We start from the raw sequence: 26,738 nt of genomic DNA, 5'->3' as shown, positions 1-26,738 counted from the left end.
CATTGAGTACAGAAGTTGGGAGGATCATAGTCAGTCATTGTCATAGAGATGTACAGCACGGGAACAGATCCTTCAGTCGAACTCGTCCATGCCGACCAAATATCCCAATTTATATAAATGACAAAAAATAGTGGACTCAGCACCAATCCATTGGTCACAGGCCTCCATCTGAAAAACAATCCTCCACCACCATCCTCTGTCTTCTACCTTTGAGTCTCTTCTGTATCCAAATGGCTAGTTTTCCCTGTATTCCATGAAATCTAACTTTGCTCACAAGTCGAACGCCTTACTGAAGTCCACGTAGATCATGTCCACCGCTCTGCCCTTATCAATCCTCTTTGTTACTTCTTCAAAAAAAAAACTCAATACATGTACTTCTTTCAGTCTAGTCTTCTGCATTCATTGCTCACAGCTTCTTTTACATTGGCGAGACCAAACGCAGATTGGGAGACTGTTTTGCAGAACATCACTACTCTGTCTGTAGGAACGACCCTAAGCTTCCCAATGCTTGCAATTTCAATAAATCATCAAGCTCTCATGATCGCATTACTATCCTGGCTTGTTACAATAAAGTGTCATACAGACAGACTTGAGGAACAACAACTCATTTTTCACTTAGGCACTTTATAGCCTAGAGGTCTCAAAATTGAATTTTTTAACGCCAGAAAGTGTTTTTTTTCTCTCCATTTTTCTTATTCGCTTCCCCCACAGCCTTGCCTTGTTTTCCTTCCTCTTAGCAGGTTGGACCCTTTCACAACATAATTTACATCCTTTTTACATTTTTTTCCCCTCTTTCACCATTAAGAACCCAGTTGTTTTTTTTTCCTCACTTGCTCCTTCTCTGCCTCTGTCAAAAATTGTATGAAAAACATTTCCAACATCTTTCTGTGCTGAAGATGTCATATTAAACTCGAAAATTTAACTCCTGTTTCTCTCCCCACGTATGCTGCCAGGTTTCTGCAGCTCGTACTGCGTTTGCATAAATGTCCAGCATCCCCAATATTTTGCTTTATTCAAATGTTTGAATATTGCAGTCAAGTTTCTGCTAAAGGTGTAAACCTGCTGATGATTGACGTCAGTATTAATGCACTTCAGCGTTTAAATTTATATCTGGCTTCGTTCGGGCCAATTCTCAATTATTATTCCCAATCCCAACCTCCACCTTTGCAAAATTATTCCAAGTCGAGTGACTTAACTTCCATCGACTTCATTAGCTGTAAAACACTTATGATACAAACTTAATTTGTGTAAGGTACCTGAGAAATGCAAATTATTTTACACGTTTAGCCATTAGAGTGATTATGACTGTTGTTAACTTGTACCTTTTAATTTCTGGCACTAAAAGACAGTCCAGCCATGGGCTTTTATTCCCTAAATCACCATTAACAGGTCCCTATTGTATATTTTAATGCACATCACCATTCTACAACTATACATTGTCCCTACCCAATCGCGCATTTCAATCAACTGTTTCATGTTCTTTCATTGAGGTCTACCCCAACCTCTGATTATCAAGCGAAAAAATCCTCACCATCGTTGTGTTTATGTATTCACACACGATGAGGGGCGGAATTTTTCAGGCTGCTACGGCTTTGTGCCGGTTTCCGAACCCCGGACCATGAATACGCCCAGTCTTCAGCGTGCACGCAACGATTCGGCTTTTGAGAAATGCTGATTCGGGGCGAAGGGACATTGCGTGGGCTGGCCCGGGACGCTGAATATCCCCACGCCTTCGTCGGTAGCAACGGTCGCTCCATGTGTGTTCGATGGTGGTGGGGGAGGGGAAGAGTATGCGTACCCGGGACCCTGAATACTGATGCTGGGTGACTTTGCCGCGGCGCAGGTATCATTCACAGATGCCTGTTCGGGGGCGGCGGTTCCCGCCATCGCCCTGGTGCATGGCGGTCGCACGGAGGAATTGTTGGAAAAAAAGGTTAGTAAAAATTTTTCCCAGTCGGCGTTGCAGCAGCTGCCGGCCCGGAGAGAGAGGCAAGGGGACATTCGCCGGGGACGATTATAACCATAGGCCGGAGAGAAACGGCCCTCTCTGTCATTCTCACCCTCCGCATGTATACAGGCGCCTGTTCCCGGCCTACTGCAGGCTTTTAGTCGCCAGTCCCGCCCTGTGCTCTTCTACTGATGGATGAAACTGTCCAAGACGTCTCTCCTCTACTCTCTGTTCCCTCTGGGGCCTGGGAACATATCAGACAGTCCTGGGACTGCTGTCTGGAGGACAGGGTGTTTGAAATATTCCCAGACATTGCTGCCCAGTAGATTAAGGAGGGGGGGGGGGAATGAAGGTTAATATTTGGAAGGTGTAGTCTGCACCTGATTTGAGAGTAAGGGAGGGTTTGCTCTTCAAACTTTAACTGTTTCCTAGCTTTTGCTGTGAACGAGTCTGGCTGTGTATTTTTGAACACTTGCGATCTTAAATCCGAACTAATTCAGTGAAAATGTGAGGTTGAGGTATATATAATCAAAAATTCATCACTCTTCAGCCAGCGATCTAACGGCTCAGATTTGGGTTCCCTTTATATTTAAGTTTCAAAATGCACCTTAGTTTGCCATCACATTGACGTGGTTGTTCGTAGTAATTAAAATAAATGTTCTTTTCGTAGTTCTGACTCATCTTTTGAATATGACTTCAGACGAATTTTGTTCTGTCACGCTTTTGGATTTATTTGTTCGATCTACCCCTTAGTAACTTGCTCAGTGATAGCACAAGTTTCTCGGCCTACTAAAAAGAAGCTAGAATTTGAACATGTCTCTTTTTTAAAAATATGCCCATATAGTAAGCTTAATTTGCTATTCTATGTAGGTCCTAGTAATTCTGATCTAATTACATTTATATACAGTATTATGTCTTAGTAAAATCGAATTTAATTCTTCTGTTGGCTACGTTTAGTGTGTGTCATGTCGATTATTTAGTGATCTTAACATTTGGTGAAATATTGAACAGTAGCACTGCATTTCAAATCACTGCAGATTACAAATTGCATTTCAAATGGAACTGTTTTAAGAATAAGCTGTACCTAGAAAGTCACTTATTAAAACAAATTAATTACTAATCTTAAGAAGTGAGACTTGGCAGGATGGTTGGTCCGTTTGACTTTTGGTATTGAAGTTGAAAGGAGTTGAGGATGTGAATAATGCGATAAATACAAATGTCAATTACAAAAATTAAATGTCAAAAAGCAACTAACACCAATTAAATTGGAAACAAAAACAGAAATTGCTGGAGTAACCCAGCATTTATGGAGAAAAAACAAAAAAATGGTTTGAGTTCAGTGACCTATCTTTAGAACCATGGCAATTATCAGGGTTTTTTATACTAGGTACTGTATATTCCTTGTGTTCATCGGAGACCAATGTATGCAGGTTAACGCAATAATTGCATTATTCTGATTACTCTGCTCATTTAAAGTATTTTTCTTTTTTTTTACATTATTTATTTCATACTTTGCCTTCAAACTAATATATAAAATGTGTAGTCAGTACAGGTATACTTAATAACTTCATTTAGTTTTCTGTTGAAAGCCATGCTATTTGTATAAATGATCTGAGGCAAATATGAAAGTTCAGCACATTTCCATCTTTACGCAATCTAATATTTTTGTAATTTTTCCATATTGATTATTAGATAAATTTGTTTGTGAAGCCAGATACTGTACTATCAATTGTGGGCAGTATACCTTTCAAATGATGTATTGATCTTGTGGGATAGAGTACAGTTGCCAAGTTGATAGTCCTGATGAAGGGCTTATACAGAAAAGTCCATTCTTCTGCTCTCAGATGCTCCCTGACCTGCTGTGCTTTTACAGTGCCACCATTTTGACTCTGATCTCCAGCACCTGCTGTCCTCACTTTCACCAAGTTGATAGTTGGGTCCAGTGGGTTAACTTATGAGGTTATATTACTTGTGTTTAGAAAGCTGATGTGATTTGAGATCTTTTTAAAATGAAAAAAACAGGGGTTCTTTTGGATCAATGTGCCCATGCTGGTCAACAAAGGTTTGACTGTACTATTCCCATATTCCAGCTCTTGCCCCATAGCCATGAAGGCTGCGGCAAGGCAAGTGAATATTTAAATATTGCTTAAAGGATGAGAGACAACCTTAAGAGGCTTGACAAGAATAAATGTTAAGAGGTTATTTCCTTTTCATAGAGATGTACAGCACGGAAACAGACCCTTCTGTCCAACCCGTCCATGCCGACCAGATATCCCAGCCCAATCTAGTCCCACCTGCCAGCACCCGGCCCATATCCCTCCAAACCCTTCCTATTCATTTACCCATCCCAATGCCTCTTAAATGTTGCAATTGTACCAGCCTCCACCACTTCCTCTGGCAGCTCACTCCATACACATACCACCCTCTGTGAAAAAGTTGCCCCTTAGGTCTCTTTTATATCTTTCCCCCTCACCTTAAACCTATGCCCTCTAGTTCTGGGCTCCCCGACCCCAGGGAAAAGACTTTGTCTATTTATCTTATCCATGCCCTTCATGATTTTGTAAACCTATATTGGGTCACCCCTCAGCCTCCAACGCTCCAGGGAAAACAGCTCCAACCTGTTCAGCCTCTCCCTAAAGTTCAAATCTTCCAACCCTGGCAACATGCTTGTAAATCTTTTCTGAACCCTTTCAAGTTTCACAACATCTTTCCGATAGGAAGGAGACCAGAATTGCAAGCAATATTCCAACAGTGGCCTAACCAATGTCCTGTACGGCGCAACATGACCTCCCAACTGCTGTGCTCGATACTCTGACCAATAAAAGAAAGCACATCAAACGCCGCCTTCACAATCCTTTCTACTTGCAACTTCACTTTCAAGGAGCTATGAACCTGCACTCCAAGGTCTCTTCGTTCAGCAACACTCCCTAGGACCTTACCATTAAGTGTATAAGTCCTGCTAAGACTTGCTTTCCCAAAATGTAGCACCTCTCATTTATCAGAATTAAACTCCATCTGCCACTTCTCAGCCCATTGGCCCATCTGATCAAGATCCTGTTGTAATCTTGTCAGAATCTATGACCAGCGGACATGAGCTTACAGTAAGGTAAAATAAGGAACTGAGAATGCTGGAGATCTGAAACAAAAACAGAAATTGCTAGAGAAACTCAGCAGGACTGCCAGCATCTGTGGGGAGAAAACAGTTAACATTTCGAGCCTGATAAATCATCTTCAGAACAGAGCCTCTAGACTCAACGTATTGACTCTTTTCTCCCCACAGATGTTACTGAGTTTCTCCAGAAATTTCTGTTTTTGTGTCAGCATAAGCGTTTGTGCATTTGAGACAAAGATGGTTCAGGTTTATTTTTTCTGAGGTTATTCAGTCTGAAATTTTCAACATGGAGGATTGTGAAGCTGGCTCGTTAAGTATATTCAATGCTGAGATTGACGTTTCTAATCCGTAAGGGAATCGAGGATTGTGGCATTAGGCAGGGTAGCGGAGTTATAAATTATCAGATTAGCCGTGAACCCATTGAATTGCAGAGCAGGCTTAAAGGGTCAACTATTTAGGCAGTGACTTCCAGACTCCAACCATGCTCTGTGTGAAAAAATTGTTGTTCAGTCTCCTCTTAGCCTTCTACCTTTTTAACTTAAATCTATGCCCGTGGTCATTGACCCCTCTACTAATGGAAAATAGTGTCTTCCAATTCTACTATCTGTTCTACTTGGTATCTGATATACCTCTATCAGGCGCCCTCTCAACCTTCACTGCTCTAAGGAAAGCAAACCTAGCCTGCACAACCTTCCCTCATATCTCTCACCCTCTAGCCCGGGTAGCAATCTTCTAATTCAGAACACTGTAGTGCAATCATATCCTTCCCATAATATGGTGACCATGCACGCAGTATTACAGTTGGAGCCTAGCCAGCATTTTATGATTTCAGCATAACGTTCCTGTTCCCTCCCTACGTATGCCAAAGGATTCAGGAAAGACTTATAAGGATGTTGCCAGGGTTGGAGGGTTTGCGCTATAGGGAGAGGCTGAACAGGCTGGGGCTGTTTTCCCTGGAGCGTCGGAGGCTGAGGGGTGATCTTATAGAGGTTTACAAAATCATTAGGGGCATGGATAGGATAAATAGACAAAGTATTTTCCCTGGGGTTGGGGGGAGTCCAGAACTAGAGGGCATAGGTTTAGGGTGAGAGGGGAAGGATATAAAGGAGTCCCAAGGGGTAACTTTTTCATGCAGAGGGTGGTACGGGTTTGGAATGAGCTGCCAGAGGAAGTGGTGGAGGCTGGTACAATTGCAACATTTAAAAGGCATTTGGATGGGTATAGGAATAGGAAGGGTTTGGAGGGATATGGGCAGGTAGGACTAGATTGGGTTGGGATATCTGGACGGAAGGGTCTGTTTCTGTGCTGTACGTCTCTATGACTCCATATGCTGCCTTAACTACCTACCTTGCAACCTTTAGGGATCTCTGGATTATGAATGTGGAGGTCCCTCTGATCTTCATTACAGTCCAGATTCCTACCATTCACACTATAATCTCTGGCCTTGATAACCCATCCCAAGTCCATTACCTATTTTCTTTCGAAGCTGAAATCCATTTTGCCTTAACTTTGCCTAGCTGATATGTCCATTGATATCCTCCTACAGTCTATAGCTATCATCCTCACTATTTACCATCCTACCAATTCTTGTGTAATCTGTAAATGATTTGATCATACATAACCCCTATGTTTAAGTTCAGATAATTCATGTATGCGACAAATAGGATGGGCCCCACCACTGAGTACTGTGGAACCCCATTGAAAGCAAGACTTCTAGTCACAAAAATGTCTCTCCATTTCTTGCCTCACACCCAATTTTGGATTCAATATGCCACTTTATTTCGGATCTTAGGCTTTTACTTTCTTGACCAGTCTGCCATGAGACATCTTATCTAAAGCCTTGCCGAAGTCCATGTGGAGCAAATCAAATGCACTAGCCTCATCAACACTTCTGATTACCCTCTTAAGAAAAAAACAATTAAATTTCTCAAACACAACCCTGCTTTAACAAATCAGGCTGTCTATCCCTGATTACTCCATGTTAGCAGAAATAATTGGAGCTCAGAATTTTTTCTAATACCTTCCCTGTAGCTGAGGTTAGCTTGACTGATTCGTTGTCCCAATATTAAAAAAGGGAGAAAGGGACTATGTTAGCTACCCTTCAATGCTATGGTAACTCAGCCATGGTCAGATAGGATTTGATAATTACTGTGAGGGTTCTTTATATGTCTTCCTGTTCCTCCGTCAACAGTGAAGTAAATTTTATGTAGGTCAAATAATTTATCCACATTTAAGGCTGCTAAACCCACTAGTTCCTCCTCGTAATGCAATTGATTGGGCCTTGATTTTTTTTAAAACTGTGGTAGCAGTGATTTGAAATAAATGCATATGAACATGCTTGTGCTTGAATAAATGCCACCTATAGGTGGCACAGAATGTGCATTCTCAAGGAGAAAGCCCACATAATTTGAAAGTGATGCAAAAGAGCAGCAAGTCTGAAAGATGGTGCTGCAGTAAGATATGTATGAACAATACACTTGGTTTCATTTATCATGCTCATCAATGAACAAAATAGAATCATAGAGATTGAGCACATACAGCATGAAACAGACCCTTCAATACAACTTTTCCATGCCGACCAACTTTCCTAAACTAATCTAGTCTCATTTGCCAGCACTTGGCCCATATCCCTTTAAACCCTTTCTATTCGTATATCTATCCAGTTGCCTTTTAATTGTTGTAATTGTACCAGCCTCCATTGCTCCCTGTGGCAGTTCATTCCATACACGCACAACCCTCTGTGTGAAAAAGTTGCCGCTTAGATCACTTTTAAATCTTTCCCATCTCACCCGAAACCTATGTCCTCTAGTTCTGGCCACCCTAGGGAAAAGACCTTGTCTACTTATCCTATCCATGCTCCTCATGACTTCTGAAACCTCTATAAGGTCACCCCTCAGCCTCCAATGCTCCAGGGAAAACAGCCTCAGCCTCTCCCTATACCTCAAATCCTGTAACCCTGCCGAAATTTTTGTAAATCTTTTCTGAACCCTTTCAAGTTTCACAACATTCTTCCGATAGGAAGGAGACCAGAATTGCACGCAATATTCCAAAAATAGCTTAACCAATGTTCACAACATGACCTCCCAACTCCTATACTGATGCTATGACCAATAATGGAAAGCATACCAAACGCTGCCTTCACTTTCCTATCTAACTGTGAGATGACTTTCAAGGAACAATGAACTTGCACTCCAAGCAACATTCCACAGGACCTTACTAGTAAGGGTACAAGTCCTTCCCTGATTTGCCTTTCCAAAATGCAGCACTTCACATTTATCTAAATTAAACTCCATCGACCACTCCTTGGCCCATCTGATCAAGATGCTGTTGTACTCTGAGGTGACCTTTGCAGTCCACTACACCACCTATTTTGGTGTCATCTGCAAACTTACTAAATATACCACCGGTGGCACAGTGGCTCAGTTGTTAGCACAGCGCCAGGGACCCGGGTCCAATTCCCACCCTGGGCAACTGTCTGTGTGAAGTTTCACATTCTCCCTGTGTGTGTGTGGGTTTCCTCCGGGTGCTCCGATTTCCTCCCACAGTCCAAAGATGTGCAGGTTAGGTGAATTGGCCATGCTAAATTGCCTGTAATGTTAGGTGCATTAGTCAGGGGTAAATGTAGGGGAATGGGTCTGGGTGGGTTGCTGTTTGGAGGGTTGGTGTGGACTTGTTGGACCAAAGGGCCTGTTTCCATACTGTAGGGAATCTAATCTAATCATATCACCTGTGTTCACAACCAATTCATTTATATAAGTGATGAAAAGCAGTGGACCCAGCACTGATCCCTGTGGTACATCACTGGCCACAGGCCTCCAGTCTGAATGACAATCCTTCACCACCACCCTCTGTCTTCAATCTTCGAGCCAGTTCTGTATCCAAATGTCTAGTTGTCCCTGTATTCCATGTGATCTAACCTTGCTAATCAGTCTACCATGAGGAACCTTGTCGAGCGCCTTAATGAAGTCCGTATAGATCATGTCCACCGCTCCATCCCCATCAATCCTTAGTTACTTCAAAAAACTCAATAAAGTTCATGAGATAAGATCTTCCATGCACAAAGCCATGTTGACGATCCGTATTCAGTTGAGGCTTTTATAAATACATGTAAATCCTTTCTCTCAAGATTCCCTCCAACAACATGCCCACCACTGGTCAAGCTATGGTTCCCTGACTTTTCCTTACCACCTTTCTTAAACAGTGGCACCATGTTAGCCAATCTCCAGTCTTCTGGCATCTCACCTGTGATTATCAGTGATACAAATATCTCAGCAAGGGACCCAGCAATCACTTCCGTAGCTTCCCACAGAGTTCTAGGGTACATGTGATTAGGCCCTTGGGGATTTATCCAACTTTCTGCATTTTAAGATGTCCAGCACCAGCACCACCACCACCTCTGTAATGGACATTTTTCAAGATGTCACCATCTATTTTTCCACATTCTGTATCTTCCATGTCCTTCACAGTAAACACTGATGCAAAATACTAGTTTAGTATCTTCCCCCATCTCCTGTGGTTCCACACATAGCCTGCCTTGCCGATCCTTGAGGGGTCCTATTCTCTCCCTAGTTATTCTTTTGTCCTTAATGCATTTATAAAATTCATTTGGATTCTCCTTAACACTATTTGCCCTCCTGATTTCCCTCTTAAGTATACTCTTACTGCCATTTTGCTTTTCAAAGAATTCACTCGATTTCTGCTGTCTATACCTAAGATATGCTTCCTTTTTCTTGACCAAAACCTCAATTTCATCCAACATTCCCTATACCTACCAGCCTTGCCTTTTACCCTGACAAGAACATACTGGATTCTTATGTCATTTTTGAAGGCCTCCCATTTACCAGCCATCTCTTTATCTGCAAACACCCGCTCCCAATCAACTTTTGAAACTTCTTAACTAATACCATCAAAATTAGCCTTCCTTCAATTTAGATCCGGTCTATCCCTTTTCCATCACTATTTCAAAGCTAATAGATTTCTGGTCACTGGCCCCAAAGTGCTCCCTCACTGACACCTCAGCCACTTGCTATGCATTATTTCCCAAGAGTAGGTAATGTTTTACACCTCTTGTAGGTACGTCCACATGCTGAATCAGAAAGTTTTTTTGTACACATGTAACACATTCCTCTCCATCTAAAACCTTAACACAAGGCAATCCCAGGCTATGTTTAGAAAGTTAAAATCCCCTACCATAACCACCCTATTATCCTTACAAATTTGTTTCTCAACTTTCTGCTGAGTATTGCAGGTTCTATAGTACATTCCCAATAAAGTGATCGTCCCTTTCTTATTTCTCAGTTCCACCCAAATATATGTTCCAAGAATATCTTCCCAAATGTTTTCGCTTATTAAAAATCCAATTCCTCCTCCTCTTTTGCCCCCTTTCTATCCTTCCTCTAACATCTATGACCTGGAACATTAAGCTGCTAGTCTTATCCATCCCTGAGCCACAACTCTGTAATTGTTGTGATATCACAGTCCCATTTTCTTCACTGTGCCCTGTGTTTTATGCTTTCCCTGTTTGGCCTCTTGCATTGAAATAAATGTGTTTAATTTATCAGTCCTACCTCGTTCTCTGCTTTGTTCTTGCCTGCCCTGACTGTTTGACTTGCTCCTTTTGCCAACTGTACCAGTCTCAAACTGATTTCTTTCGTCACTATCTCCCTGGCTCCCACCCCCACATCACGAGAGTAAATCTGCCCTAGCAACTCTGGCAAATCTCCCTGCCAAAATATTAACCTGCTTCCAATTGGATTCCAATGATCCAAAAATGTGAACCTTCCTCCCCTGCACCAACTCCTCAGCCACTCATTCATCGGCTCTATCCTCCTATTGCTACCCTCACTAGCTCATAGTACCAGGAGTAACCCTGATATTACTACCCTCGAGGACCTCCTTTTTAAATTCCTGCATAAATTTCTATATTCTCCCTTCAGAATCTCATCCTTTTCCCTTCCTATTTTGTTGGTTTCAATGTGCACAATGACCTCCTGCTGGTCCCACTCCCCTTTGAGACTATTCTGCACTCACTGCAAGGTATCCTTGATCCTGGCACCAGGAAGGCAACATATCGTTCTGCTTTCTTGCTGTCGGCTGCAGAAACGTCTGTCTGTGCCTCTGATAGAGTGTCCCCTATCACACTCGATTGCTTGGAACCTGATGTACCCCTTGTTACATTAGAGCCAGTCTTGGTATCAGAAACCTGGCTGTGCGTGCTACATTCTCCTGAGAGTCCATCACCCCTTGTATTTTCCTAAACAGCATACTAAGACTGACTGCTGATGTTGTCTCTCTCTCATCTCTGGTACAGCTCTCCTCACCCCACTACCATAACCCAGCCACCTGCTGCTACTAGTGAAGGCCTCGACCATTAATCATCAGCCTTTGTTCCTACCACCACCAAGGAGTGTAAGCACCAACATGCACCTCTCCCTTCCCCTTACAACCAACCACTGCAGCCCCCTTGTGAGCAGCGCATTCACTGATGTGGCATCACTACATACAGAGCATACTGACATCCACATAGCATGTACAGCACTTCCTGCAGCTTGTCCTGTCATGACCAGCTAATGTCATGGGCTGCGTATGCACAGGGACTATTTTGGCGAACATGTGAATTCAGAGTAGAAGTAGGTCATTTGGTCATTTTTAAAAAATCAGTCGAATGTGGAATCGCTGATTAGGCCAGCATTTATTTCCCATCCCCAATTGCTCAGAGGGCAGTTGTGGGTCAGTCACTGCTGTACTCTGAAGTCCCATGTAGGACAGAACAGGTAAGGATAGCGGTTTCTTCCTCTAAAGGACATCAGATGAGTATTTCTGACAATTGACAACTGTTTCATGGTCATCAGACTCTTAATTCCAGGTTTTTATTGAATTTAAATTCCATTATTTGCCATAAGATTCCAAATTGGTTCTCCAGAGCATAGTCTCCGGATTAATCATATTACAATGCCCACTAGGGCATTGCCTCCCCTTTAGCTTGCTCTGTCATTTAGTAAGATTGCAACTGATCTGTTTGTGTTTTGAATTCCACATTCTCATCTAATCCAATAACCTTTAATTCTATTGTCTAACAAGAATCTATTTACCTCTGTCTTAAAAACATTCAATGACCCTGTCTACACTGCCTTGTGAGGCAGAGTTCCAGAGGCATCCAGCTCTCTGAAAGAAACTAGGGACAACACATCTATCCTGGGACAGGCTATGCAAAGACATGCCAGAGAATTCCTAGAGACCTGGCACTCCAACCACAACGCCATAAACAAACACACAGATCTAGATACCATCTATCAACCCCTCGGAAAACAAACAGGAAATTACATCACCACAAACCCAGAAACCTCATCCAGGAGAAAGATATAAATAGAAAGCAGGAGACAACAGCTTCACTTCACTTGGAGGTGGCCACTGATGATGTTACCTCGCCAGCTAATGAAATGTCTGGATATCTAACCTACACGCTAAACCTCAACCTGAGCTACAAACCTTGCAAAACCTATTTCTCTTAATTTCACCCTAAAGGAACAATACCTAATTTTAAAACAGCTGTTCAATCAAACCACCCGTCACTCTTCTGAAATCCAATATAAGGAAGCCCAGACTGTCCAATGTTTACTCATAAGACAAACTGCCAACTCCAGGCACCAATCTAGTAAACCTCTTTGAATTGTCTCCAAAATCGTTTATGTCCTTAGATAGGGAGACTGAAACTATTCAACTCATGGAATTCTGGTTTTTCTTCGTTAAGCTTTCCTGGACAAATTTCTATCACATCACCACAGTTAGTTTTGATCACTGTCATAGTGTCACAGTGACTGCTGTCATAGTTACTGAGTTTAATGTTTGCTGCTTGGATCCAACAAGACATTTAACAAGAAAATAAAATATGTAGCCTTGAAAGGAGAAGCAGCTTTACAAAAAGGAACACATTTTGCTTAGAGTCTGGATTCATTTCCACAAATTGTAGGGGAAATAAATGGTAAATATGTTACAAAGTTGTATATTCAAAAGGGTTTGGATCACAAACAAACATCCAAAATTTCAGCACTTTATAAGTAATCGCAAGTTTGAAAGCACTGTCTCAGTTATCTATTTATGCTTATGTTAGCTTTTGTAGCTTTCCTTTCTTTAAAGTATGTTCTATTGAAGTTTCATGTCATACTGTTATTATCTATAGTTTTATTTTTGTAACCCTGGTTGTAATTCACTAAGCTTATGACACTCTGTCTTGGCAGTATTCTTAGAGTACAGTAATGTTCCAACGCCAACAAATTCTGTAGCATGGTAACTAGTTTATTCATTGTAATTTATGATGTAACTTACTAACCAATTAATCTTGAATAGGGATAACATTACAGAGAGGACATTCTTGGGAATACGTTTAGGGAAGTTATTTGAATGGAACTGAAAAATAAGAAAGGGATGATCACCTTATTGGGATTGCATTCCCCCCCCCACCCCCACAATAGTCGACAGGAAATTAAGACACAAATTTGTAAGGAGATCTCACTTACCTGTAAGAATAATAGGGTGATTTTGGTTTTGGTGAGGGATTTTAACTTTCCGAACATAGACTGGGACTGCTAGTGTTAATGGCTTAGATGGAGAGGAATTTAAGTGTGTGCAAGAAAATTTTCTGATTCAGTATGTGGATGTACCAATTGGAGAAGGTGCAAAACCTGATGTACCTTTGGGAAATAAGGCAGGGCAAGTGACTGAGGTGTCAGTGGAGAAGCTCTTTGGGGCCAGTGACCATAATTCTATTAGTTTTAAAATAGTGATGGAAAAGGATAGCCAGATCTAAAGTTAAAGTTCTTTATTAGAGAAAGGCCAATTTTGACAGTATTAGGCAAGAACTTTCAAAGGTTCATTGGGGGCAGTTGTTCACAGGTAAAGGGATGGCTGGAAAATGAGATGCCTTTAAAAATGAGATAAGGAGAGTGCGGCGATGGTATATTCCTGTTAGGCTGAAAGGCAAGGCTGGTAGGTATAGGGAATGCTGGATGACTAGAGAAATTAATGTTTTAGTTAAGAATAAGAAGGAAGCATATGTCAGGTGTAGACAGCAGAAATCGAGTGAGTCCCTAGAAAAGCATAAAATCAGAATGAATATACTTTGGAGGGAAAAAAGGGGACATGAAATAGTTTTAGTAAATAGGGTTAAGGAGAATCCAGAGGGATTCTACAAATACATTAAGGACAAAAGGATAACTAGGAAGAGAAAAGGGCCCCATAAAGATCAGCAAAGCGGCCTTTGTGTGGAGCCATAGGAGATGCGGAAGATACTAAACTAATATTTTGTATCAGTGTTTACTGTGGAGAAGAATATGGAGGATAGAGAATGTGGGGAAATAAATAGCAACATCTTGAAAAATGTCCATAGTATTGAGGTGGTGATGCTGGATGTCTTAAAATGCAGAAAATTGGATAAATCCCCAGGACCTGATCAGGTGTGACCTAGAACACTGTGGGAAGCTAGGGAAGTGATTGCTGGGTGCCTTGCTGAGATATTTGTATCATCGATAGTCACAGGTGAGGTGCCAGAAGACTGGAGGTTGGCTAATGTGGTGCCATTATTTAAGAAAGGTGGTAAGGACAAACAAAGGAACTATAGACCAGTGAGCCTGACATCAGTGGTGGATAAGTTATTGGAGGGAATCCTGATGGACAGGATTTACATGTATTTGGAAAGGCAAAATCTGATTAGGGATAATCAACATGGCTTTCTGCATGGCAAGTCACGTCTCATGAACTTGAAGAAGTAATATATCTCTATGACTCTATGTCAAAGATAGTTAGGTGGCCAACCCTGGAAACTATTTTGGTCCCCATCTCCTTCCACTCTTCCAAGACAGGAAATGAGACAGTTGTATTCTTAATTAAGGTAGTCCAAATTGTCAAAATACAATTGCTAACCATGGGAAACCTTGTTGAATGCCTTTCTGAAGTCCACATAGAACACATCCATCCCTCTGCACTAATCAATCCTCTTTGTTACTTCTTCAAGAAGGAATAGAGGGAGAATGGCTGAGAAGTGGCAGACGGAGTTTAATTCAGATAAATGCGAGGTGCTGCATTTTGGGAAAGCAAATCTTAGCAGGACTTATACACTTAATGGTAAGGTCCTAGGGAGTGTTGCTGAACAAAGACATCTTGGAGTCCAGGTTCATAGCTCCTTGAAAGTGGAATCGCAGGTAGATAGTTTAGTGAAGAAGCCATTTGGTATGCTTTCCTTTATTGGTCAGAGTATTGAGTACAGGAGTTGGGAGGTCATGTTGCGGCTGTACAGGACATTGGTTAGGCTACTGTTGGAATATTGCATGCAATTCTGGTCTCCTTCCTCTCGGAAAGATGTTGTGAAACTTGAAAGGTTTCAGAAAAGATTGACAAGGATGTTGCCAGGGTTGGAGGATCTGAGCTACAGGGAGAGGCTGAACAGGCTGGGACTGTTTTCCCTGGAGCGTCGGAGGCTGAGGGGTGACCTTATAGAGGTTTACAAAATTATGAGGGGCATGGATAGGATAAATAGGCAAAGTCTTTTCCCTGGGGTCGGGGAGTCCAGAACTAGAGGGCATAGGTTTAGGGTGAGAGGGGAAAGATATAAAAGAGACCTAAGGGGCAACTTTTTCACGCAGAGGGTGGTACGTGTATGGAATGAGCTGCTAGAGGATATGGTGGAGGCTGGTACAATTGCAACATTTAAGAGGCATTTGGATGGGTATATGAATAGGAAGGGTTTGGAGGGATATGGGCCGGGTGCTGGCAGGTGGGACTAGATTGGGTTGGGATATCTGGTCGGCATGGACGGGTTGGACCGAAGGGGCTGTTTCCATGCTGTACATCTCTATGACTCTATAACTAGCCATTTGGTTACAGCGCTGGCTTGAAAGTAGAAGACAGAGGGTGGTGGTGGCAGGTTGCTTTTCAGATTGGAGGCCTGTCACCAGTGGTGTGCTACAGGGATCGGTACTGGGTCCACTGTTTTCATCATTTTTAAAAATGATTTTGATGTGAACATCAGAAGTTTGGTTAGTAATTTTGCAGATGACACCAAAATTGGTGGTGTCATCGACATCGAAGAAGGTTACCTCGGAGTACAATAGGATCTTGATTAGATGGGCCAATGGGCTGAGGAATGGCAGGTGGAGTTTAATTTAGATAAATGTGAGGTGCTGCATTTTGGAAAGGCAAATCGGGGCAGAACTTATACACTTAAAGGTAAGGTTCTGGGATTGTTGCTGAACAAAGAGACCTTGGAGTGCAAGTTCAAATTTCTGTGAAAATGGAGTCACAAGTAGATAGGATAGTGAAGAAGGCATTTGGTATGCTTGCCTTTATTGGTCAGAGCATTGAGTACAGGAGTTGGGGAGGTCACATTGCGGCTGTACAGGATATTGGTTAGGCCACTTTTGGAATACTGTGTGTATTTCTAGTGTCCCTGCTATAGGAAGGATGTCTGGATGGCATAGACACTTTGGATAGTAGGGCCTGTTCCATGCTGTATATCTCAGTGACTCTATGTCAAAGATAATTAGGTGGCCAAACCTGGAAACTATTTTGGTCCCCTCCTCCTTCCACTCTTCCAAGACAGGAAATGAGACAGTTGTATTCTTAATTAAGTTAGTCCAAATTGTCAAAATACAGTGCTTGGAAGGTTGCACAATCCGTTGTTTCATTTGTTAGAAACAAACTGAAAAGTACAATGGGCCGCAATTTTCTGCTTCGGGGCATCATTGAGGTAGGTTTGCTGTTAACTATTGAGTGACAAGTTGTTGAAATTGAAAATTGGTAACAGATGGCAAACAGGGTCTTTGGGACTTATTGAAGGGCAAAGAATTGTGTGTTTCCTTTGTCAAAATGAAGGATTTTGAAATTATCAGCAAGAAGTTAAGAAGGCAATAATTTTCTTTTTTGTCTTTCATGGCTGTGCCAGTATTTATTGCCAGTCCCTAGTTGCCTTTTCAAACCACTACAGTCCATTTGCTATAGGTAGATCCACAATACTGTTAGAGAGGGTGGACCAGGACTTTGACCCAGTGACACTGAAGGAATGGTGATATATTTCCAAGTTAGGATGGTGAATGGCTTGGAAGGGAAGTTTCAGGTGGTGTTCAAGTGTACCTGCTGCTCTTGTTCTTCGTGATGGTGGTAATCATAGGTTTGCAAGATGCTGTCTAAGGAGCCTTGGTCAGTTTCTACAGTGCACCTTGTAGATTGCATACTCAGCTGCTACTGTGTGCTAATAATATTGGCACTGCACGCTTTTGGATATGGTACAGACAAGTGTACTACTTTGTCTTGGATGTTGACAATGTTCTTGAACATTTTGGAATTGTATACATCCAAGCAAGTGGGGAGTGTTCTATCACATGCCTGACTCGAGACTTCAAGTTTATTGATGAAACAGATGGTTAAGTCTGTGACATCACCCGCTGTAGTGCAATGGAAATGTTCCTAACCCTGGACCAGGAGGCCCAGGTTAAAGTCTCACTTGCACTGGAGGTGTGTAATAACATCTCTGAGCAGGTTGATTAGAAAACACCTACCCTGAGAAACTAGAGAGCTTGTATGGTGCAGTGGTCACATCCATACCTCTGAGACAGGAGGTCAGATTCAAGTCCCAACCACACCAGAAATATGTATTAACTTCTCTGAAAGGATTCATTAAAATTATCTACTCTGAGGAACTCTGGGGCTCTTGTGACAAAGTGAGAGTGTCCTTGTCTCTGAACCAGGAGGCTGAGGTTCCAGTTACACCTACTCCAGAAATGTGTAAAAAATATTGTTGAACAGGTTGATTAGAAAATATGTAATCTAAGGAACTCTTGCGGAGATGTCCTGAAGTTGAGATGATGAAACTTCAGCAACCACAATTTTTTTTTTGTGCCAGTCACGACTCCAACCAGCAGCGAGTTTTCCCCCAATTTATATTGACTCTAGTTTTGCTAGGGTTCCTTGATACCACCCATGGTCAGATGGGACCTTGATGTCTAGGGCAGTCACTACCACTTCAGCCCTGGAATTCAATCTTTTATCCATGATCAAACCAAGGCTGTAATGAGGCCAGGAACTGAGCAGCCCTGGCAGAACCCAAACTGGACATTACTGAGCAGCTGCTGCTTGATAGCACTGTTGATGTCACCTTCCATCACTTTACTGATGACTGAGAATAGAATGATGGGGCAGTAATTGGCCTGCTTGTATTTGCCCTGATTTTCAGCTTGGCTGGGATGTGGCAAATTGTGGAGAACCAGTCTTCTTTACTATTGCTGCAGTTTTGTCAGGGACCGCAGCCTTTACAGTATCCAGTGCTTCCAGTCATTTGTTGATATCCCATGGAATGAATCAAATTGACTGAAAAATGTTCCTGGTGACTGGGGAGTCCATTACCAGAGGTCACAGTTTGAGGATACGGGATAGGCAAGTTAGGATGGAGATGAAGAGAAATGTCTCTGCCAAGAGAGTAACAAGCCTGTGGAATTTTCTGTCACAGAAAGCAGTTGAGGCCAATGCATTGAATGCTTTCAGAAAGGAATTAAATATCGAATAGAATGGAATCCCTATAGTGTGGAAACAGGCCCTTCAGCCCAAGAGGTCCACACCGACCCTCCAAAAAGGCACCCACCCAGACCCATTCCCCTACTACTCTACATTTACCCCAGACTCCTAACCTATACATCTCTGAACATGATGGGCAATTTAGCATGGCCAGTTCACCTAACCTGCACATCTTTAGATTGTGGGAGGAAACCGGAGCACCGGGAGCAAACCCACACAGACAAGGGGAGAATGTGCAAACTATATATTTGTATACTAATGTACAATATACAGTGGAAAATACATTATTATAATAAATATTACAACATATTATAAAACATTGTCAATATCGAGAAGATAATGGATTAGTTGCCTGACAGAAAGTAGGGAGGAAGGATAAATGGATCATTTTCAGATTGGCAAGTTGCAACTATATGGATCAGTGTTGAGGCCTCAACTATTTACAATCATTATCAGTTACAGTTGCACCTCGACATATGAACGACCCTCTTCACAAACAAATCGGTTTACGAACAGGATTGTACGTAAAATTTTGCTTCAACGTACGTACGAAATTCAAGGTACGAACTCAAAAAGCCATGTGCGACCACGTGGTTTCATTGTTCTGCTTTGCTACGCGCTTGTTGAACGCAAAAGCTCTCGGGCCCCGTGTGATCTCATTCAGTTCGTCTTTGGCGTGTGCGCTGTGAACAGCATTCGTTGCTACGTCCAAGCATTCTTACGCTATCCGAACACTGGGAAAAATTGATTCGGTTCGCGAACCGGGTCCCGGAACGGATTAAGTTTGTCAGTAAGTCGAGGCGCTACTGTACTTGGATGGAAGGACTAAACGTAAGTTGGCAAAATTTGCCAATGGCTTCAAGATATTTGAGAAAGCACATTGTCAATAAATGGATATAAATGAGTGGTCAGAAGTTTGGTAAATTAAGTATAATGTGGGAATTTGTGAATTTCTCCAGTTTGTGAGATGGGATAGAAAATCAGTACAGGCGGCCCCTGGGTGCGATCAGGTTCCATTGTGGAGCCAGTTTGCAAGTTTATTTGTGTGCAAGTCAGAACGCAATTAAAGAACTGTTCACATATTGGGTCTTTAAAATTACATTCCCATGTAGGATTGTATTTGTAAGTACAAGTGTTTGTGAGTCAAACACTTGTAAATCAGGGATACCCTCTATGTTATTTAAATAGGTAAGGGTTGCCAAATTCAGTGATAGAGTAGTCCAGCAAGGAATTAGGAAGGCAAATAAAAATTTTAATTCACTTGTGGGACATGGGTGTCGCTGGCTGAACCAGCATTTATTGCCCATTCCTAGAGGCCCTTGAGAAGGCAGTGAAGCTGCCTTCCTGAACTGCTGAAGCCCATGTGCAAATTGATTGTTGTCATTTATTAAAACTGTACAAAATCCCAAGAAGATTTCATAGGATAGATGCCGGGAGGATGTTTCTTCTTTTTGGGAAAAATGGAGGAAGTGGGCATAGTTTAACCATAAGTGATCTTCATTTTAAACAGATGAGGTTTTATCTGAAGGTCATTAACCTACAGAATGCTCTTGCGCAGAAGAGAAGTTGTGTTGTAGGACCTATTCAGGATTGAGTTAGATCTTTGATAGACAGGAGAGTTAAGGGTTAGGTAGCAGACTGGAAAGTGGAACTGAGGCCACAATCAGATCACCGTGATCCTATTGAACAGTAGAGCAGGCTCGAGGGGATAGAATGACCTCACCCAAAGATCTGTCTGTCTTACCTGCTGAGTATTTTATTCCCTGCTTTCACACGATACCTTTGATGTCTCTCTTTGTTGCAAGGTGGAAGCAGAAAATAGCAAGCCAATTTTTTGTTGATTTTGAATACATTATAAAATGAATCTGACAATTGATTTGTTTTATTCACCCAAAATATGTAAGATTAAATTCATCATTGAGTTTAACAAGCACTCAATAGCCAGTGCTTCGTTATGAAAGCCAAATACAGAGATGCTTCAGATCATACCCTTGTAGCATAAGGGTGTAGCTACCAGAATTAGCAAGAGGGAGAAGTGTATTTTTCACCTACTGATTCATGATAGCATGACTGCATTTTCAAATAAATCAAATAGAAATACTGTTACATTGTCATTCCAGATTTTTTCAATATCCATTCTATTCGAAGGTTTCTTTGCAATTGTTTTTTTAAAAATGTGATTAGAAAACTTTAGTGTGTGGCAATTAACCACCTTAAGGCTTGGGTAAGAATTGCAAACATAGATCAATACAGCCGTATAGGCCCTTCAACCTTCGATGTTGTGCCGACCTGTGAAATTGATCTGAAGCCCATCTAACCTACACCATTCCATTATCATCCATATATTTATCCAATGACCATCTAAGTGCCCTTAAAGTTGGCAAGTCTACTACTGTTGCAGGCAGGGTATTCCATGCCCCTTCTACTCTCTGAATAAAGAACCTACCTCTGACACCTGTCCTATATCTATCACCCTTCAATTTAAAGCTATGTCCCCTCGTGCTAGCCATCACCATCTGAGGAAAAAGGCTCTCACTGTCCACCCTATCTAATCCTCTGATGATCTTGTGTGCTTCTATTAAGTCATCTCTTAACCTCCTTCTGTCTAACGAAGACTGCCTCAAGTCCCTCAGCCTTTCCTCATAAGACCTTCCCTCCATACCAGGCAACATCCTGGTAAATATCCTCTGAACCCTTTGTCATCTGCAAATTTACTAACCCATTCTTCTACACCTTCATCCAGGTCACTAATAAAAATGATAATCAGCAGTGGCCCCAAAACAGCTCCTTGCAGTCCACCACCAGTAACTGAACTCCAAGATGAACATTTAGATTAGATTACGATTAGATTAGATTAGATTACTTACAGTGTGGAAACAGGCCCTTCGGCCCAACAAGTCCACACCGCCCCGCCGAAGCGTACCCACCCATACCCCTACATCTACATCGACCCCTTACCTAACACTACGGGCAATTTAGCATGGCCAATTCACCTGACCTGCACATCTTTGGACTGTGGGAGGAAACCGGAGCACCCGGAGGAAACCCACGCAGACACGGGGAGAATGTGCAAACTCCACACAGTCAGTCGCCTGAGGTGGGAATTGAACCCGGGTCTCCGGCGCTGTGAGGCAGCAGTGCTAACCACTGTGCCACCGTGCCACCCACCACCCTCTGTCTTCTTTCAGCTAGACAACTTCTGATCCAAACTGCTAAATCACTCTCAATCCCATTGTCTCCATCTCTTCTGCAATAGCCTGCCGTGGGAACTGTAACAAACGCTTGAAATAAGCATTTGATGCAGACATTTTTGTTTAACTGAAATTCTAATTTGTGGGAACATCTTATTTTAAAATTCAGCCTAAACCATGCCTTATGTATTGACTGGCATTCAACAGTATTGCTTTTTAACAATGTTCGAGCTGACAAATACAGCTGCTATGACTCCCAACAGAATACTATACAGTATAATCAACAAACTAGCCTTTTTGCTCAAAAACATGCTTTCAATCATTTTTCCCATCAGTAAATTTCAAAATTAACTGCAGGACATCCTCCTCATAAAATTCTGACTTTTACATCCAAGTTAGATATAAAAATAAATTAAAATTGCAAATGTACATCCAGTTGGCTGTTCTAGAACAAAATTATGCAGCACTAACTTCCAGAATAAATTTCCATAATGTTTCATTATTTGTCAAGATGGAATTCACATCCACATATAATGAATGCAATAATCTATATTACTATCCATCTATAATGTTTTCTTTATAGATTGATGTTTTACTCCTGTATTCACCAGCTTATTACATGCGACATTTAGACTATTTTAGTTTTTTATTGGTTTCATACAGCTTTATATTTTTAATATTAAACGATTACCAGAACATTAATCGATTCTCTAGATTACTCATCTACTGATGTCACAATTAGACAAGCATCTCCTTTACATTTTGATGCATCGAAGTTGAAACATTTGTGTAAAATGATAAATTGTGTTTTTGGTATTTTGGAACTTTACTGTCTCAATAGGCATCACCTCCGAGCAGCTGAGGGAAACTTGCCCTGTGTGAACCAGAGATAAGTATCAAAAATTATTGCAGTCCTAACATGAGCAGACAGGCAGCTTTTTTGATCCTGGTGCAGTTGAGACTTCACTAAAATAAAATGAAGGTGGATCTTTGGTATGATTCAGGGAATTACAGCATAGATCTGTTCCAGACAGTTTGTGCTTCACACATGCCTTCTCAATTCGACATCATCAAACTCCATCTGCATATCTTTCCATTCCTCTTTTGCTCATAAGCTTATCTAGCTTTCCCTAAATGTCTACACAAATTCCACATTTTAACCACTTTCCTGAATAACAAAGTTTCTCCTGATTTCTTTATTAGTCTTATTAGTGACCATCTTCTCATTACAACTAGCTTTGAACACCCTCTTAATTGGAAATATGATGTGAATATGATTACACTGAAGTTGTAGAGGAGGTTTACAAGTCTATTCTGAAGAAGTGTCACTGGACTCAAAACATCCACTCTATTTCTCTCCACAGATGCTGTCAGACTTGCTGAGTTTCTCCACCAATTTCTGTATTTGTTTCAGCTTTCCTGCATCCGCAGTTCTTTGTTTTATTTACAAGGAGATTTTTTTTTCTAGCTATTCTCTTTTCTATTTGGCTAGCACTGCTGCCTCACAGCACCAGGGTCCCAGGTTCGATTCCAGCCTTGGGTGACTGTCTGTGTGGAGTTTGCATGTTCTCCCTGTGTCTGCGTGGATTTCCTCCAGGTGCTCCAGTTTCCTCCCACAGTCCAAAGATGTGCAGGTTAGGTGAATTGGCCATGCTAAATTGCCCGTAGTGTTAGGTGCATTAGTCAGAGGGAAATGGGTCTTGATGGATTACTCTTCGGAGGGTCGGTGTGGACTGGTTGGGCCGAAGGGCCTGTTTCCACACTGTAGGGAATCTAATCTAATCTAATCATTTTCTTTCTTCTAAACTTGTTGACTCAGTGCTGGAGTTCTAAGAGCTAAGTAGTGAATGTGGGTACAGTTACAATGTTTAAACGAAATTTAGATAAATACATGAATAAGACATGTTTGGAGGGATACAGGCCACTGCAAGGCAGGTGGGACTAGTTTAGTTTGGGAATATGGTTGGATTCTACAAAAGGTCCTCCAATCTATTACCTCAGTAGCCAGTTGCCTTGTGATTTAATGACGTGAGTGGGTTTGCCACATAGACAAGCTCAATTTTCATTTGTATCTGTCTTTCACATGTATGCACACACTTTCCAACAAAGTTCACTAGATACTGTATTAGTTATGTGTGAATCTTTGGCTGATATGTCTTCTTAGCTTGGGAATAACATGAGTCCAGTAGTACAAGCCTCATTGTTCTCTTGACATCAGTTTTTTTATTGTCAGGACATCTTCAGGGTTAAACAGGAATCTTTATGGACTGTGTAACTGAATAATATGTTTATGGCGCATTTACTAGCACAGTTTTGAAATTCCAATCTTCCCATGCTTGGCCTTTTTGAAAGTATTCATGAAAGTGTGATTTTTATAGTTGTAACAACCTTATACAACTAAATTAAACAATTTTTGAAATTGCGATTCTTTACATCAGCTTCTTTTGATTTGCAATTTTTACTGTAATTTTCTCCCCCATAATAAATGGAAACATTTTATTCCCTTGAGGTTTTTTTATTCTTTCAATTAATGACTCCTGGCCCCACTAGCCATTTTGATAAGAAATAAATCTGCCCCTCTTTAACTGAAAAATGGTTCTGAACGTTTGTTTTTCAATCAGTTGAGTCTTAGAACTCTGCTGATTATCTAATCATAAGCATGACCAGATCAATTGTTGATGTAACATTAAATGGAGACCTACTGTTGCAAGATGAGTTATCTCTTCTGCAAAGTTGGCAGCCAGTAATGTCTAGGCATGATTATTTGTCTGAGTCAAAGGCAGATTTACTGAATGCAATCATCTATATTAATATCCATCTATATTAATGTTTTCTTTATAGATTGATGTTTTACTCCTGTATTCACCTAAAATATTGCTTGCGACATTTAGACTCTTTTAGTTTTTTAATGGTTTCAGTGCAAGCTTTATGTTTTTAACATTAAATGATTATTTAATTCAAAACATGGATGTAAGAGTTTAAATAGGTGCAACCAGAGCAAATGAAGTTACCTAAGAAAGCCATTGATGTTGTCTCGTGCTTGTAGTAGTGAAAATATAATTAGCGGTGGTTTTACTGAATACTTTCAGATAAGAGTTTGTGTTTAAAAGTGCAGAGACATTTTAAGTAAATGGAATTTAATACTTCAACAGTATTTTCTTTCCTTTTTGTAAGTGGAATAAAAATATTGGTGCATATTACGTTAATGATATTTACTTCAAATAAAGAAAACATTGAACAGCATGTGTAAATATTGTTTAATAAGAGGAAAGTAGGGGATGCACAACTTCAGTTGTGGCTCCAGCTTATTCAGATGTATTATTGGTGCATCTTAATTGTCACACATTCTTATGTGCCATATATTGGTGATACATCATTCAGCAAAGTATTATATAGGATTATGAAGAATGAAGCAGAACACCAAATTGATCTGACGTTAATTACCTGGTACTGTGTATAAAATGTTCTTTGAAGTACATTTTGTGTCAATTGAAGTTCATTTTGAGAATTGCATAGAGGAGAATGATTGTGAGATGAGTGTTGGATGTTAACACATTCAGATGAATAATTTTTTTTCTGTTACAAGGTTGAGTCAGAGTCATACAGCAAGGAAACAAACCTTTTGGTCTAACCAATCCATGCTGACCATGTTCCCAAACTAAACTAGTCCCACCTGCCTGCAATTAGCCCAATTCATCCAAACCTTTCCTATTCATGTATTTATCTAAATTTCTTTTAAATATTGTAACTGAACCCACATCCACCACTTCCTCTGGAAATTCATTCCACAAACCATTCGGTGTTTTTAAAAAAAATGCCCCCATGTCTTTTTTAAATATTTCTCCTCCCACATTAAAAAATATGCCCCTTAGTCTTGAAACTCCCACCCTAGGGAAAAGACAGCTGTCATTTATTTTATCTATACCTCATATGATTTTATAAACCTCGATAAGATCACCCCTCAACCTCCTGTGCTCCAGTGAAAAAAGGGCCCAAGCCTCTCCTTATAACAATTGTTAAGAATATATGTGAGTTAATGTCTTAATTAAAATAAGTAAATAATGTTATATGATTCTGTTAGGCAAATGTCACATACTAACATACATTAATATTTGAAGGATTTATCTACTGTCTGTTATCACGCACAGATTAAATTGGTCCCATTATTGGTACTTGCCTTCTGTTTTCACCTCAAGTGATTTAGTTTAGTACACCATAACTTTCACAATGGTTTTTCTGGACCACTGGAGGCTGAGGGGTGACCTTATAGAGGTTTATAGAATCATGAGGGGCGTGGATAGGGTGAATAGCCAATATCTTTTTCCTAGGAAGCAGGAGTCCAAAACTAGAGGGATTAGGTTTGAGATGAGGGGGGAAAAATTTAAAAAGGATCTGAAGGATAAGGTTTTCATGCCGAGGGTGGTGCATATATGGAACAAGCTGTCAGAGGATGTGGTAGAGGCAGATACAATTATAACATTTAAAAAGCATCCTAGAGGGAAGCATACCTACAAAGAAGAAAGGTTTAGAGGGATACAGCTCAAATGTTAGCAAATGGAATGAGGTCAGATTGGGATGCCTGTTCAGCTCAGATGAATTCATGGAAGGGTCTATTTCCAAGCTGTATTATAATCTTATTGGAAGCAATATTTTAAATAGCTGCAAAGTATACTTGGACAAACTGCAATTACGTATCAATTTGAAATTAGAATAAAACATTTGCAAATGTTTATATGTAGAATATTAATTAAAAGTTGTTGAGGAACATTGAGTTCTACTACAACACTTGTCTCACGGTAGGAGAGGGAGGTCTTTGGTTTTGAGCTCCCTATACTGAAGCCAGACTCCCAGGTAAAGGATGTAATTGAAACATACTTCAAAACTTAAATCCAAATTGTTAATCAAGTATAAATCAATAGTCCAGCAG

The 26,738-nt window shown here is 40.9% G+C and overlaps 1 protein-coding gene across 1 annotated transcript in view; it reads left to right on the top strand.

The window, feature by feature from the left end:
* Window positions 1–1,770: 1,770 nt before the first annotated feature.
* The window catches only part of LOC140467162 (zinc finger protein 76-like), a 72,353-nt gene continuing 47,385 nt past the window's right edge, over window positions 1,771–26,738 (top strand). The window contains exon 1 of the mRNA XM_072563291.1: window positions 1,771–1,933. The gene's annotated coding sequence lies outside the window, so the exon portion shown is untranslated. The remainder of the gene's footprint in view (window positions 1,934–26,738) is intronic.

This window comes from Chiloscyllium punctatum, chromosome 45, assembly GCF_047496795.1.
Source record: "Chiloscyllium punctatum isolate Juve2018m chromosome 45, sChiPun1.3, whole genome shotgun sequence".
Taxonomy (NCBI): Eukaryota; Metazoa; Chordata; class Chondrichthyes; order Orectolobiformes; family Hemiscylliidae; genus Chiloscyllium; species Chiloscyllium punctatum.
This window is presented reverse-complemented; position numbering and strand designations above follow the sequence as displayed.